The following is a 17,744-nucleotide window of genomic DNA, read 5'->3' on the forward strand; positions in this document are numbered from 1 at the left end:
ACAGGGCCACTGATGTGAAGGTGGGAGGGGCTGGTAGAATCTGTGGTCCAGAGACAGCGGTCGGTGACCCTGTCTGCCATTGTCCCTGTCTGCCATTGTCCCAGCCGCTGCACTTCTACTGCCCCCCTATGGCAGTGACAAGAACAATGCCCCCCTCCCCCAAAAAGGCTGGCCACTCCTGGTTATAGTAGGTCACTTTCCTTCAAAATGGATATATGAAACCATTAAAACCAATCTTCATTATCCAATCTGCCTGAAATACTGTACAACTCAATTCTAATAAATCAACGAAATGCGCTAAATACAGTGGGTTAAAAAAAAACGGTCCTCTCCAAAGGGGCAATCGAAGATCTTTTGTGGTTACGGCGTTGACTGCAATCTATCAGCTAATTGCTGGTTACTGTTTCATAAAGCATGTGATATCCGGGAAGCAATTTAAGAAGATTAGTTTTGGCTGAGGATGGAAATTGTTGCTAAGTCAGCGTTCAGTTTCAATCTATCATCTACTAGCTGCGAAATTTCCACCGGTGCGGATTGGCCTGTTCCTTCCGCTGATTAGTTTTAAATAGGCAGGGTTTTGGGGGGGGTGGGGGGGGAGTTCCTTACTGAAAATCCGTCTGATGGATTCAGCATCCGAACCGGCAAACAATCGGACTCAGCGAGCCGATTTATTAAGGGAGGAGTATATAAATAGGGGCGCAGCCTCAAGTTTGACAGTGAGTGTGTTTCCGCGGATTTAAGTTGAATCCATGGGTTCTTTACAATCAGTGACTCCAAGACCCTTTTTGACGGGTTTTGAAGAATCTGCATGGCCTATGGTACAGGTTGGTATAAGTGTATGGAATTCACATTGGAACTGCTGAACTTTGTTCTCACACACAACTATTTGTTGTTTGGAAGGTTCCACCACCAGAACCAGGGGACGGCAATGGACCCTGCATTTGCACCCACTTGTAACAACCTGTACCTGGGCTGGTGGGAGAAAAAAAATGTATATTCATAACACAATTCACGATGTACACTGAGCATATAGATCTTTGGCTCAGGTACGTAGATGATACTGTATCTTCTTCATTTGGTCTGAAGATTTGTGTTTAACAAACTTGAATGGTGGCTCTGAATCTAAAACTGACCACTTTTATTTCAGCAAAAAAATGAAATCCCCTTTCATAGATTTTTTAAAAATCAAAAGGATATCAGCAATGTTATTCAAACCACAGTCTTTAGAAAAAAGTACAGTGATCAATAGTCTGCTCTCAGCTCAGGGTCAGCACCCGACATCTTTAGTAACCGGTATTCCTATTTGTCAATAGCCACCTAAGGAGAGACTGTTCCATAGTAGCTGAGTTTAAGGTACTGACCAAGTGATTTGTAAACTGGGGTTATTCTCTGAACACTCTCAAAAGGTCCCACTACTGCCCTATCGAGTGACAGAGACTCATGACTAATATAAAAGTAGGAACCTCCCAGATAATTTGTTTAGACCAGTGTTTCCCAACTCCAGTCCTCAGGGAACCCCAACCGGTCAGGTCTTAAGGCTATCCCTTCTCCAGCACAGGTGGGTCAATCAGCGGCTCAGTCATTTTGACTGAGCCACCTGTGCTGGAGCAGGAATATCCTTAAGACCTGACCTGTTGGGGTTCCCCGAGGACTGGAGTTGGGAAACACTGGTTTAGACACATACAATCGAAGATGGTTGCAAATAAAATCAATCTTTTCAAAATACTGTCATGGTCTGGATCTGATGAAGATGTCACAAAATGTAGAATGTCACAAAATCTTAGAGACGTTTTGATGCATAGTAATTTCTCACGTAAACCAACTAAAAGTTGGTTAAACTTGTCTCTAAAAGGTACTTATAGATGCAACAACGGCAAAGCTTGCAAATGTATATTACTTAACAAAAAATTTAAGAACTCTGATAAAAGTGAATGTTATACAATTAGGCATTTCATAAATTGCAAAACCAGCAATAGGATTGATCTCATAACGTGCAAATGTGGGCTGAGATACGTAGGGAAGACCGTATAACAATTGCGCAGACGTATCTTAGAACATGCCAACTGCGGCTACAAACAAACAGGACACTCCAGCAGCACGTCTCATCGATTTGCAACACAAAGGTGAAGGGATCTGCCTGGCCTTGCCAGTGATTGACTACCTACAGATGCAGCGGCCATTATTTTAGCAAATCACGCGGTGCATACCTCGGAATACTCATGTGATGGCGCGGGATTACTTCCAACCGTACCCCCTTAATGCGCGAGTGCCTAAAATGGCATTTTAGTGTGCTGGCTTTTAAACACCTGAAGTTGACACAGTAGCACAGTACTGTACATATTACAATTCATTTATTTCATTGCATATAATTGCACACAATCCATGTAATTCAAACAAAGCAACCGCGATAAACACGCGTGCCTGAGGCGATTGGCCGCGTTCATGCCGTACAGCAGCGCACACGAAAACGGCGCCGTGATGTTGTAAAATAACGGCCGCTGCATCTGTCACCAGTGCTATGAGAGGGGTCGACATGGATAACAGATTACTGCAAAATGTCTGAATGGATTTACCATTTAATAACACAGCCCTCAAGGACTCGATGAAGGGTTCGATTTATACCCCTTTTATCTAACATCTGCTTCGTTGCTGTACATAGTTGTAATCTCATCTGCCCTTAATATAATCTATACTTCATCTGTACCTACCAGCTAAGTGACTTTACAATATTTACGTTGTTAGAGATTTGTAGTCAAGGTTACAACTGGGACCTTAAGATCTCATTACCTAATCATCCCTGTCATGAAGACATACGATCCAGTGTCGTCCTATCGAAAGGAAGCACTGTGTACGCTGTACCATCCCGTTTTAATGATCAATATCCATTACAAATTGATTGCTTGCAGCAAATGGTTACCAGGCCTAAAATGTTCCATAATGTTGATAATTCCATAAACATTTCTGTTGACTAAATTCTATTCCATTTGGAATTTCCAGCCTAGCACTATGTTAATATAATCTATCCCTATACTGAAGCATAAAGATGAACAAAATGAGTAATTATGCCATTGAATTAGTGTTTGTTCATGGTTTCTAGTATATCTCAATAACCACAGCTCTGTTAGTTTATTTCACGCAGAATCAACTGCAGCACAGAATACATATGTATACATCATTACTAGCCTCCAAGCAGCAATGTGTGTCATCATGGTTGGTTACCATGACAACAGGACGCTATTTAAGGCAAAAGTCAAGTCTCCTTGTTTGGCCCGCCCCAGGTTAAGACTAATGTTTCTTATCACTCTATTATGTTGGCTATTGTGAGCCCTTATTTTAATGTATTAATAAATGGTAAGTATTAATTGGCACGGTATGGGCAGCCTGGCGAGCATACTAAAGGTTAAGCCCGCTGGTTGCCCATACCCGTCAAGATGGCTGCTTTATGTTTTACACTCATATGACTGTCTCACTGTAGCCAAAATGGCTGATGACAGTGTATTTTTATGTTTTCCCCACGTAGGCGTTTATTCCCCATGTGTATTTTACTGTTGTGTATTTGTACAGCTGCATTTTGTGGTGCTCTGGTAATCTACTCAACCCGGCCAACGCACACTGAAGTCTTGGGCGGTAATCGCATTTGGGCTAGGTGAAGTGCTTGGGAACACTCGGGGGAAGTGGTGGAGGGTGTGGACTCGGGTCAGGGGAACATGTACTTCAAAAGCAGAGCCACTGTTCATCCCCGACTCTGAGGCACCTTTCTCTGCGGGAGATGATATGCTGAAACCGGGAACCAAGACCTGGGTCCTACCCCCATCGGCTCGATTCCCATTGCTTCGTTTTTAATTTCCCACCCTCTGTGGGCTGTCTTAAAGCACTGTCAAATCTCACAGCTCTGATTGGTCCATCTGAGGTGAGCCTTTGCTCTCTTATTGACCAATGAAGATGATATGTTTGCTGATTGCTTGACACCCGGTCCATGGTTTCAGATGGAGGCTGGGAAAGTACATGTAAGTGTATGTAAGCAGATGCTGATCAGAGCTCCACAGCTCTTCCTAGTTCATAGCATGGTGTCAGAGACTAGCGGGGGGGGTTTGAACCTGTAAGTGAGCAGGTACAGTATCATCCCAATGTACTGGGAGACAGAGCCCTACTGGAGACCCGGCACACACCACACCAAGGACCGAACTCCAGTCTAACCAACTTTACTGATCATGCACAGGTACATAAGCAGAAGCAGAGACGACTTGGTGGACAAAGAATTATACCTTGTTTTAGGGAGGATGGACCATGTGGCGAGGCACATGAATGGTCTCTATACACTTGTGGATAACTGCTGTAAGAGAGACAATGACATCTGGAGGCAGCATCCTTTCACCCCCGTGTGTAGCATAGTGAGAATCCCATGCAGCGATGATTACATTGTGCCTATCACATCCCATGGTACTGCGACTGACCGGCAAGAAAGTGGCATCCCACAGCAGTTACCTGTACCTGTTACCCAAAGCATCTCAACCACAGAGGCATAAACGCACCTGTATCCGAGTCCGTGGGGATCCAGTAAAATTGACTGAATCTTAGAGTAGATGACATCCCTCTTTCCCTAATGCGCATGGAAACTACAAATCTATGCTACAAGCTGCAGAGGACAGTGCCATTGATTTGCATAATTACTATTCCAACATCATGTGTCCGTTCAATGTTATGTAGAGTGAACATTGATGGCTCATGTGTTAAGAAGGCTGTACCTAAGAATTTGAGGAGAGCTATTTTAGATGAACTTGGGAAGCAGTATAATTACACTACTGCAGAAATCAAGACCGTGAAAGACACAATACACTTTTATGGCATCTGAGGACTTTGGGCAGGCGTAATCAGTGACTGAAACTGACTGATGAAAACATTACATTTCTTAAATAAATACAGTCTTTGGTATTTAATTGCAGGGGGGGGGTGCAACTGTTTTGCCATTGTTATAACTCTTGTTTTCGTCCTTGTTCAGCATATTCTGAAGATTGATCAACATCAACACGTTCTGTCCCACTGGATGTGGTTTGTACATAAACATCACTATTGGATAATTAGGGTATTGTATGCATTCCATTCAATTGGTATATACCTGTACCACTCGCAAACAAATTCGACATACACTATACATACAGCACGCATGCGCAGCAGTGTACCGACACAGGTTATCTTACAGGTGAAGCTGTACAAGAGCCAGCCAGAAGATGGTGGAAGAAGATTGTATTATTTTCCCAAGTCTTTGTTATTATATAATTTTAATAAATATTTTGTTATTTATAAAGGCTGACTGTCTGTTACCGGAAGTTTCCTAGCATTCAAAATGTATGGGAGTAAGGGTGGGTTACATTACACAGAATAGTACAAAATGTTAATTACATAGTAGATGAGGTTGAAAAAAAGACATACGCCCATCAAGTTCAACCTATGCTAACTTTAGATGACTGATACTTTATCCTATCTCTGTACTTACAATGTATTGATGCAGAGGAAGGCAAGCACAAAAAAACTGAATTATCATTCAATGATATCCCATAAGAGGAAAAATAAATTCCTTCCTGTCTCCAAGAATTGGCAATCAGATTACTCTGTGGATCAACATTCTTCCCATGTTTACTTGTTTGGTATATCCCTGTATACCTTTCTAAAAAGATGTCCAAGTTTTTTTTAAAGATATCTATTGTATCTGCCATCACATTCTCCATGGGTAATGAATTCCACACTAACTGCCCTTACTGTACAGAACCCTTTCCTTTGTTGCTGGTGAAATCTCCTTTCCACCCTCCTTAAGAGATGCCCCAGAGTCCTTTGTACTGCCCGTGGGATGAATAGTTCTTTTGAAAGCTCCTTGTGCTGTCCCCGAATATATTTGTATATAGTTATCATATCCAGTGGTAGGATTCTGCTGGTTCGTGCAAACCGGTTACTAAAATTTCACAAGTTCGCCGAAAAGGTACTTAATTGGGCGGCGGGCGGCGTCAACCAGCATCTTTTCCCTGCTTTCATCTCAATAAATATGGCCGCGCAGCATCAAAGGTGCCGCGTTGCCATGCCAATGGGAACACCACGTGACATAACTGCATCACTTGATGTCCGTTGCTATGGCAACGCGGCTTCATTTGACGCCTCGCAGCCATACTGATTGAGATGAAAGCAGGGAAAAGATGCTGGTAGATGCCGCCCGCCGCCCGGACAGGTGAAGCTAAGAACTGGTTATTCAAATTTTAGAATCCCACCACTGATCATATCCCCTCTAATGCAGGGGTGCGCAAAGTGGGGGGCACGCCTGTCACGGTAGACCAGGTCTTTTAACACTATTTATATTTAAGGGATCAGTCACAAGGCAGTAAAATAAAATGGGGTTTATTTGGATAAAGACCCCGGAAACACACAGGAATACAAATTACAGAGAATATACACACTTACTTTGTGTCTGGGGTTAAAAACTAGGCTTTCCTAGGTGCAAGGCGCCTGCTTCAGCAAAGGCTGACCTTGTTCACTCCACGTCACTGAAATAAGTCTGGAACAGGTAACTTTACTCCTCAGAACCAGTCCTCAGCTTTGGCTAGGAATACCCTGGCACCGCAGTCCCCTGGGAAACCTTGCCGGCGCTTCACTGGACTAGTGCCAAGACTATCTATAAGTCTGAAAAGACTGAGGAGAGCTAGCTCTGATCTGTGGCAGCCGCTTTTAGAGACTACTGTATCCTTTCTGTTAACATGGACAGAGCCTTTCGGCCACTCAGAGCGTTGGAACAGGTCCCACCAGCCAATCAGAGCGGGGCTCATCTGGCTGATGATGTCAGAGGCAGGGGGCGCGTTGAGCTGGCTCGGGACACCCTGTGGGCGGGACATATGTTCTGGCAAATAGGAAAAGCGCCTATGATCGCCATCTTTTCCTTAACCAGCCCATTGCCTCCCGCTGGGCTGGAGCCACTGAGTCTAGCAGACCAGAGGGTTCCCCCCCCCCCCCCACAGGGGTCTCTGTTCTCCGGACTCAGTACTCCACCCTGCCCTATTCACTTAGCACCCCGACACCTCTCAACATCCCGTCATCTTTCATCTACGGATTCTATGCAGACTAACTGGCACCTTAAACCTATGCCCAGGCTGACTGCATAGAGCCTTATACTAAATTTAAAAAAAACACCATGTCATACTTTATTACAACATACAGTTTGGGGTACCTCATATTCGGTTGGGGCACCCACCAACCCAATACAGGTTCTGGGACACCTTGTCACTAACTGGGGTACTCCCCTTAACCTAAGGATTCCCTCAGCTACAGGGATACCTGTTCATCCCTGTGCCTCATTCACCTTTCTGAGCTATGCGGACGCAGGGTACCCTAGTGGTGAGTCGTGAAATCGTTTTCAAGGGGAGATATTGCCGGAACTATGTGCCTGCATTTATCCAGGAATCAGACCAGATTCGGGGGTACATTTTTAGGGGAATCAGCAACTCTGGACCCTGACTAGCTTGGCACATTCTGACAACACTTTCTCCCCAAACCCCGCTTGAAACTCATCCCCTGGCAATCCCTGCTTGATTGCGTGCCCGCAAAGGTAAAAACACAAAAAATACTTTTATTACTGGTAACACAAGGTAAAGATACAATGTTACTGAGCCCAAGAGCTAACTCTCTTGGACCCTTATACACAGGTCAGGGGTAACCAAAACCGGGCCTAACCTTTGTGAGCCAGGTTCCCCCCTTACCGTCACAGCGCCCCCCAGGGGAGGGGGGGAGAATTTCCAGGGGGCCGCGGCGGCTACATTGGTCCTGCGCTCTCACCCAAGGCATTTAAATTAAATGCGGTGGAACCGCGCAAGGCCTTTGCAGCTTCTCCTACCTGGTAACTGCATGGAGCTGACAGAATAAACCGTTCCAGTTATTATACCTCCTGCCTGGTGTGTGATCTTACTGGGGAAAAAGAAGGGATTGTTTCTACCGTAAGAGATCGCCTCCACACATCTGGAGCCTGCGGCAGATGGAGGCGCTGTACTACTAGAGATCTGTGCTGGGTATGTACCCCACAAACCTGTCCTGTGTCCCCACAACCACCGGTGGACGACTCAGCCCTCCTGCTTACCAACAGGTAGCATGCACCACACACGATGTAATGGTGCTTCCCCCACCTGATGGGAGATTCTGCCATTACATCAGTATTAAATGAGATAGGTTAACACCATTAGCAGGGGAAGAGGTGGCAGGGAGGCGTGGGTGAGAGCAGGTGTGTATATGGCTTGGTCCAGGATTAGGAGAGATATCCCCAGCAGCAGGAAGGAGTACAGCGAGAGGGTGTGAAGAAAGAATTTGTGGGGGTGCTTTTTATTGAAGGGTATAGAAGTTGTTGATGGAGAGGTGTATAAATAATGGTGCAGTGTATGGATACAGGCATAGGTGGAGGGGAGGAGAGATGAAGAAATGTGGATAGGACGGGAGTGGGGAAGTTGGAGAGAACAGGAACGTTTACAAAGGAATGAGGAAACAGTCAACAGAAAAAGCAACAGTGAGGGCATAGGGGGTTATGCACTAAGCAGTGATAATTGCTTTTAAGTGAGATAACTGCCTTTATAGCGTGATACTGCCTGCTGTGAGATTCACAAAGCAGTGATAACAGTGCAGTATCGTGCTATAATGGCTACTTAAAAGCATTCATCACTGCTTTGTGAATCTCACAGAAGGCAGTATCACGCTATAATGGCTTTTTATCTCACTTAAAAGCACTTATCACTGCTTAGTGCATAACCCCTATAGTGAGATGCAGGAGGAGAGACTTCACAGGTATTGGAGGATAGAAAGAGTACACATTATCACAGGATTTAGAAAGACAAGTTCTCACAGTTGCAGAATTGTTGTTATTGTGCAGAGTCCAGATCTTCATGTAGTCTTCACCTCCAATTCTAACTCCAGTATTAACTCCACAGACACTTTATATGTGACACTTAAGATGTTACATCAATTTGGCAATCAAAGGAGCAAGGAGGGGGCACAGATTCGCCTTTCATTTAATTGCAAATGTCTTTAAAACCTTGATTTATCTCTGGTATTAAGTCATCGATGGCACCCGATTCTCGGATGCTTCTGCAAAACACTGATCCTTGCAAAACATGGATGGCAACTTCACGGAACCTGTCTCCCAGTCAATGGTTGGATTATGTTCCGTCAACCAGGGCATTCCTAGGATAACAAGGAAGTGTGGCACATTAATGAGATTCATCTGTAGGATTTCTGAATGTCTGTTACTGCAGGTTATTTTCAAAAGAGGAGTATGCCACTTCAGATGACCTGAAGTAAGGGGTGACCCGTCAATGGTTCTGACCATTTCTTCTTGTTTCTTGTGATGCCTTGGTATCCCCAACCTTTTAGCGAAGAGAAGTCAACAAAGTTCACGGTCACTGCAGAGTCTGGAACGTCAATAGGGTCATGGTCTTCATACTGTATAACAGCTGGATGGTTCAAGTGTGCCATGGCCACCTGTAATCGGTTAGCAGAACAACGTGGAGCTTTTGGTTTCATAAAGCTCGGCAGGTCGACTAATTCTACCGCCGAGTTAGCGCTTTGGTGTAAGTTCTTGGGTTTCTTGGGACATTATATCACAAAATGCCCTAGCTTCCAACAATAGAAGCATAAATCCTGCTTTCACCTTCTTTCCCTTCCCTGCTTAGAAACAGATCCCTGGGTTCCCTCTTTTTACATGGGTTTGGGTGAAGGTCCCCTTATATGACCAACATTGTCTTCATGTCAGACTGATTCTACGTTTCCTGGAGTCCTTCCTCCATCTTTCTCCTTTATTTTATATTAAACTGTGTTCCAATTGTAGAACTAAATCCACTAACCCGGAGTAGGTATCAGGTTTTGGAACAACCTGAGGCAAAATGTCTTTAATCTGGTCTCTAATGACCTCTATAAAACAGGGAAGCCCTTTAACCTTCAGGCCAAGCAGATTCTAGCAGTAGAGCAGGCCCATCAAACTCAGAATAGCTTGGGGGCCAATTCTTAAGTTCGACTGCAAGACTCGGGCAGCACCAGAATTTTTTTTTATAAACATTCACTATAACTTACGCATACACTTTTTTTATTCTTTCGTTTTCCTGACATCTCTCCCCCCCATCCCCTCTCCCCCCCATCCCCTCTCCCCCCCATCCCCTCTCCCCCCATCCCCTCTCTCTCCCCCCCCCCATCCCCTCTCTCCCCCCCATCCCCTCTCTCCCCCCCATCCCCTCTCTCCCCCCCCATCCCCTCTCCCCCCTGTCCCCTCTCCCCCGTCCCCTCTCTCTCCCCCCCATCCCCTCTCTCCCCCCCATCCCTCTCCCCCCATCCCCTCTCTCTCCCCCCCATCCCCTCTCCCCCCCATCCCCTCTCTCTCCCCCCCATCCCTTCTCTCTCCCCCCCCCCATCCCCTCTCTCCCCCCCCATCCCCTCTCTCCCCCCCATCCTCTCTCCCCCCCCCCATCCCTTCTCTCCCCCCCATCCCCTCTCTCCCCCCATCCCGTCTCTCCCCCCCCATCCCGTCTCTCCTCCCCCATCCCGTCTCTCCCCCACCATCCCCCTCTCCCCCCCATCCCCTCTCTCCCCCCATCCCCTCTCTCCCCCCATCCCCTATCTCTCCAGCCCATCCCTCTCTCTCCCCCCCATCCCCTCTCTCCCCCCCATCCCCTCTCTCCCCCCCCCCATCCCCTCTCTCCCCCCCCCGTCCCCTCTCTCCCCCCCCATCCCCTCTCTCTCCCCCCCCCCATCCCCTCTCTCTCCCCCCCCCCCATCCCTCTCTCTCCCCCCCCCATCCCCTCTCTCTCCCCCCCCATCCCTCTCTCTCCCCCCCCACCCCCTCTCTCTCCCCCCCACACCCCTCTCTCTCCCCCCCATCCCCTCTCCCCCCCCATCCCCTCTCTCCCCCCCATCCCCTCTCTCCCCCCCATCCCCTCTCTCCCCCCCCCCCATCCCCTCTCTCCCCCCCATCCCCTCTCTCCCCCCCCATCCCCTCTCCCCCCCCATCCCCTCTCTCCCCCCCCATCCCCTCTCTCCCCCCCCCATCCCCTCTCTCCCCCCCCATCCCCTCTCTCCCCCCCCATCCCCTCTCCCCCCCCATCCCCTCTCTCTCCCCCCATCCCCTCTCTCTCCCCCATCCCCTCTCTCTCCCCCCCATCCCCTCTCTCTCCCCCCCCATCCCCTCTCTCTCTCCCCCATCCCCTCTCTCTCCCCCCCATTCCCTCTCTCTCCCCCCCCATTCCCTCTCTCTCCCGCCCCCATTCCCTCTCTCTCCCCCCCCATTCCCTCTCTCTCCCCCCCCCATTCCCTCTCTCTCCCCCCCCCCATTCCCTCTCTCTCCCCCCCATTCCCTCTCTCTCCCCCCCCATTCCCTCTCTCTCCCCCCCCATTCCCTCTCTCTCCCCCCCCATCTCCTCTCTCTCCCCCCCCATCTCCTCTCTCTCCCCCCCATCCCCTCTCTCTCCCCCCCATCCCCTCTCTCCCCCCATCCCCTCTCCCCCCCCCCATCCCCTCTCCCCCCCATCCCCTCTCCCCCCCCCATCCCCTCTCCCCCCCATCCCCTCTCCCCCCATCCCCTCTCTCTCCCCCCATCCCCTCTCTCTCCCCCCCATCCCCTCTCTCTCTCCCCCTCATCCCCTCTCTCTCCCCCCCATCCCCTCTCTCTCCTCCCCCATCCCCTCTCTCTCCCCCCCATTCCCTCTCTCTCCCCCCCATTCCCTCTCTCTCCCCCCATTCCCTCTCTCTCCCCGCCCCCCATTCCCTCTCTCTCCCCCCCCCATTCCCTCTCTCTCCCCCCCATCCCCTCTCTCTCCCCCCCATCCCCTCTCTCCCCCCCCCCATCCCCTCTCCCCCCCCCATCCCCTCTCCCCCCCCCCCCATCCCCTCTCCCCCCCCCCCATCCCCTCTCCCCCCCATCCCCTCTCCCCCCCATCCCCTCTCTCCCCCCCCATCCCCTCTCTCCCCCCCCATCCCCTCTCTCCCCCCCCCATCCCCTCTCTCCCCCCCCATCCCCTCTCTCCCCCCCCATCCCCTCTCTCCCCCCCCATCCCCTCTCTCCCCCCCCATCCCCTCTCCCCCCCCCATCCCTCTCCCCCCCCATCCCCTCTCCCCCCCATCCCCTCTCCCCCCCCATCTCCTCTCCCCCCATCTCCTCTCCCCCCCATCCCCTCTCTCTCCCCCCATCCCTCTCTCTCCCCACCCCCATCCCCTCTCTCTCCCCCACCCCCATCCCTTCTCTCTCCCCCACCCCCATCCCTTCTCTCTCCCCCACCCCATCCCTGTCTCTCCCCCACCCCCATCCCCTCTCTCTCCCCCACCCCCATCCCCTCTCTCTCCCCACCCCCACCCCCTCTCTCTCCCTCACCCCCATCCCCTCTCTCTCCCCCACCCCCTCTCTCTCCCCACCCCCATCCCCTCTCTCTCCCCCCCCCATCCCCTCTCTCTCCCCCCATCCCCTCTCTCTCCCCATCCCTTCTCTCTCCTATGAAAGGAAATCCTCCCGACGGGGAAGGATAATGGCGGTGCACTGCATGTCAACACGTGCTTGCGACAAAGTGCACGGATTGCACGAAACGCGTCAGAGGTTCCCTTCAAGATTCTTGTTTTTACCATAATGTTGCCAAACGTTCAATAAATAACTTTTTGATCTAGTGACCCAGCGTCCGTCTTCCTTCCTTCATTTGGAACGCATGGCAAGTACGTGTTGACACGCAGTGCACCGCCAGTATCCTTCCCCCGTCGGGAGGAGTTTCCTTTCATATCCGCCTTGGGCTGAGAGCACGCCGTTTCCAGGATTCCAGATTATGACGGTCATGAGTACCCTTATGTGACTATGATATCATAGCATTGATACATCAGACAGCTACTGCACCGACACACTTTATTCGAGCAAATACCCAGTATGTACCTGGCAGATACCTGGAATGCGCCGCTCCTCACCTCTGACAAGCCCCGTTGCGTTTGCCTTCCCAGCCTGGGTTCATGCCTGGCTGATGGGCGGCTGATCTGTTAAATGATAATGATTAGGATTTAATAGGCTGCAATGCTTCGCGTGTCTACCAGATGGCATAAATTCATGAATTGTAATGCAGTATATATATATATACTGTGCAGTATTGCAGCCAGCGGGAATAAAATGCTTCAATCCCTGCCTGGAAAATAACCCAATGCACTCGGGCAAAAAACAGCCACAAACCTCAATACACCCGGGTATACCCGAATTCGTGGGACTAGCCGAGCTCGAATAAAGTGTGTCGCCAGTGTAGCTCTAAGGGTTTTTGGATCATTGGACTTATGGGTCAGGTTTTCCCTTTTTATATGTGTTTCCTTGATATCCTAGATGCCTACATGCCATTTATATATCCTCAACTGTGAGCACAAATGGCCATTTTTTTGCCAGTACTCACATTTATTTACCTGGTCGTATCAACACATGCGTATTTACAAACAATACATCATTTGTGGATTACCATTTAAGTGATTTATATGTGGATGCATCTTTGGGAATCACTTTGAGCACTGGTTTAGGGGAATATTCCCAGTTTTCCTTCTCTCTCCTACCCCATCCCTTAAATTTCCTCTCCCATCCTTTCTCTCCTCCCCTGATCCATTCTCTCGCTCCTCCCCTGATCCATTCTATCTCTCCTGCCCCAATCCCTGCTCTCTCCTGCCCCAATCCCTGCTCTCTCCTGCCCCAATCCCTGCTCTCTCTCCTGCCCCAATCCCTGCTCTCTCCTCCCCCTTTCCCCCCACTCTCTCCCTCTAATTCCCCCGTCTCTCTCCCCAACCCCCTCTCTTTCTCCCCCCCCCATACCTCTCTCTCCCAGCCAATGCTCTCTCTCCCACCCAATCCTCTCTCCCCCAATCCCCCCTCTCTTTGGCATGTACCGGCAGCAACTTCCAGTGCTCGCCAAGCCCCCCCTGCAGTCACCAGGAACAGGACTCCTGTCCCCAGTGTCAGATTTCCCATTAGACCCGGGCCTAATTTTGGGGCGGCAAAAATGTCCGCCCCCATTTGCATTTGCCGCGCTCTCGGGCCTTATCAGACTTAATGGGCAGGGACTTACCTGTGTCGGCCGTCTCCATTCTGCCGCCATGCTTCTCCTTCAAAATCGAGCATCAAATGACGCCGCGGATGTCACTACCGACAACACACGCCATCTCATTGCCATGGCAACTGCGATGTTGCAACTTCAAATTACGTCATCACGCCGCGTTACCATTGTAATGCGATGCCGTGTGACATCACGTTGGTGACGTCCGCGGCATCATTTGACGCTGGATTCTGAAGCCGAAGCAAGGCGGCAGGGACAGGCGGATGGCACAGGCATGTGCCTAAGGTCGGCAGATTCGTAAATCCGCCACGGCCTGTCCCAGGTCTTCCTCCCCTGTCGGCTCGTGGACATGGGCCGCATGGTGACACCTTGTGGGCAGCAAGCGGCCCGCATCTTTGACAGCCCTGCCCTAGACTATTGAACTGGGCAAGATATGCCCAAAATGACTTTATTGACCCACCAAAGTGGATCAGACGATAGCTCGTCTATCAAATATTCGCTACATTTCTGCTTTCCCCAGATGAAGTCCTAGTTCCAGGACGAAACGCGTAGGGAGGAGGCTCTAAGACAAACTTTCAGCATCCCTATCCAACATCACATGCCAGCAGAACCCCCCGGCTCATTACTGGACATTATATCCAAATTTCGGCCAAAATCTCGGCGGAGTGACGTCAGCGGGCTAGTCTCGCGAGACCAGAGGATCAACCAGGAAGTCACGGAGAAGGGCTGCAGGCAGAGGAGAACCAGCACGGCGCTTCTTGGCGTTCCACGTGAAGGATTCATACAGCAACTCCAGGCAGCAGGACGGAGAGGATTATAATATCCTACATGCTTGTTTACATCTGCTACTTTGTAAGTAGCGATCTACTTTTGCGCATATATTTTAACTAAACGTACTTCACTATATTTTGTTTCTCTTCATTTCATTTCAGAATCATTGGCAAACCATACCCCCATTCTATTCATGCTCAAATTCACAATACAGTTAACAGTTATTTGCGCTGTTGTTTCCCCCCTTTCCCCATATATATGCTATTGTGTGTAGCTGAACATCAGGCAGCAACTGTTAATATTTTGGATGTAAATTGTATCTTTTTGCACACTTAGTATTCTAGAGTGTATATATATATATATATATATATCTTATACTATATTAGTGAAAGCACTGTATGCCTGCCTGCCTGCCTGCTTGCCTGCCTGCCTGCCTGCCTGGCTGCCCTGCCTGCCTGCCTGGATGTCCGGTGTCCCTAGGGGAAATCTGATTGGTCCCTTGGCCCGCCCCCGCACACCTCTCATTGGCCTGAGGTGGAGTGACGGGCCAAAGGACACACAGGGACACACACACACACAGGGACACACACACACAGGGACACACACACACAGGGACACACACACACAGGGACACACACACACAGGGACACACACACACAGGGACACACACACCACACACACACAGGGACACACACACACAGGGACACACACACACACAGGACACACACACACAGTAGGGGGGGGGTGTACATTAGCACCTATTCCTCTCCCCGTGTCTCCGCGCTTTCAGCCCCCCCCCCCGGCGCCGCTACAGTCAGCGGGGGAGCGAGCGCCCGGGACACAGCGGGGGAGCGGCCACAACAAGCTGCCTCCCGCCTCAGATCCACGTGCGAGCTGCCGGACGGCTGAGGGAGCGGCCGGACGGCTGAGGGAGCGGCCTTCACCTCCCCTCACCCCCCTTCACCTCCCCCTCACCCCCCTTCACCTTCACCCCCCCCCCCCCCGGCGCCGCTACAGTCAGTGGGGGAGCGAGCGCCCGGGACACAGCGGGGGAGCGAGCGCCCGGACACAGCGGGGGAGCGGCCACAACAAGCTGCCTCCCGCCTCAGATCCACGTGCGAGCTGCCGGACGGGTGAGTGAGCGGCCGGACGGCTGAGGGAGCGGGCCCGGATGGGTGAGTGAGCGGCCTTCACCTCCCCTCCCCTCACCCACTCCTCACCTCCCCTCACCCCCCTTCACCTCCCCTCCACCCCCTCCTTCACCCCCCCTCCACCCTCCCCTCCCCTCCACCCCCACTCCACCCCCACCCCCACCCTCCCCTCCACCCCTCACTCCACCCCCACCCCCTTCACCTCCCCCCCTTCGCAACACCTGCCCCCCCTTCCCACCACCTCCCCCCCTCTTCCCCCCCCCTTCCCCCTCTTCCCCCCCTTCCCACCACCACCTCCCCCTCCTCCCCCTTCCCCACCTCCCCCTCCTCCCCCTTCCCACCACCTCCCCCTCCCCCCCCACCTCCCCCCCTCCCCCCCTCCCCCCCGCCACCCTCCCCCCCTCCCCCCCCTCCCCCCCGCCACTCCCCCCTCCTCCCCCCCCTCCCCCCCGCCACCTCCCCCCCTCCTCCCCACCACCTCCCCCCTCTTCCCCCCCCTTCCACCACCTCCCTTCCCCCGCCTCCCCACCACCCCCCCTCCTCCCCCCCCCTCCTCCCACCAACCACCTCCCCCCCTCCCTCCCCCCCCTCTTCCCCCCCCCCTTCCCACCACCTCCCCTCCCCCGCCTCCCCACCACCTCCCCCTCCTCCCCCCCCCCTCCTCCCACCACCTCCCCCCCTCCCCCTCCTCCCCCTCCTCCCCACCACCTCCCCCCTCCTCCCCCCACCTCCCCCCCTCCCCCCTCCTCCCCCCTCCTTTTTTGCACAGTAATGCACTAGGATTCTTTTTTTCTTCTTTTATTTTTCTATGCAGGTGGAGAGGGAGGTCGTGGTGCCCTTTTAAAGAAGCTGCCTGTCTGTCCTATTAGTGCTACTGTTACTCCCCAATCATTGGACTTAATTGTATGGACTCCATAGGACTATCTGCATTGAGCAGATTAAGGAAAGTTCACAGCACCACACAATCATTTTTTTGTTTAAATTGTATTTATTAGCTGTTTTTATTAGACATTGACTATTATGCAATATTGGTATATTAATTTCATTTTTTAAGGATATATTGGAATAATTTTTTATATTTATAATTTATATTTAGTTAACATTTAGATACCATTATATTTCTGGCTATTCATACACTAGCGCAAAGACCAAACCACTATTGTACATATTGATTATATATATATATATATAAAAATATATATATATATATATAAATATATATATATATATATATGCAAATATAACTGTATGCTCATCTGCATGTCTTAGGCAGGTCTGCAACCCCGCCTTTCCCCATTATCACCCAGCATACAGCACTTCCACTGCAGCAAGGGATTCTGGGAAATGACATGCAAATGAGCACACAGTGTCACTTTTTGCCTCAATAACCATTTTTAACATGGTTCCCTATAGGCTTAAGCTTGCTGCATGGTCACAGCTTTGAGCACAGCCAGGGTTAAGGTGCATACCCAGAAAACCTCCCACAGACAGCTGTTTCGACCTTGATGGGTCTCATCAGTGTGGGGTTGATTTTACTGGGAATGCAAGAGAGGCTATGGGATAGGCTAAACCATAATACTGAGTTAAGTTATGGTGAGTAAAAAAAGTGACAAAAACCCTCCACAGGAAAGCATATATATATATATACTAGCTGAGAGACCCGGCGTTGCCCGTGAGTTATATTTCCCGCAAGGAAAAGGTGGGGGGAGGGACAGTGGACAGGAGATGGGGAGGGGGGGAGGGACAGTGGACAGGAGGA

The sequence above is a fragment of the Ascaphus truei genome, chromosome 20 (genome assembly GCF_040206685.1).
Source record: "Ascaphus truei isolate aAscTru1 chromosome 20, aAscTru1.hap1, whole genome shotgun sequence".
Classification (NCBI taxonomy): domain Eukaryota; kingdom Metazoa; phylum Chordata; class Amphibia; order Anura; family Ascaphidae; genus Ascaphus; species Ascaphus truei.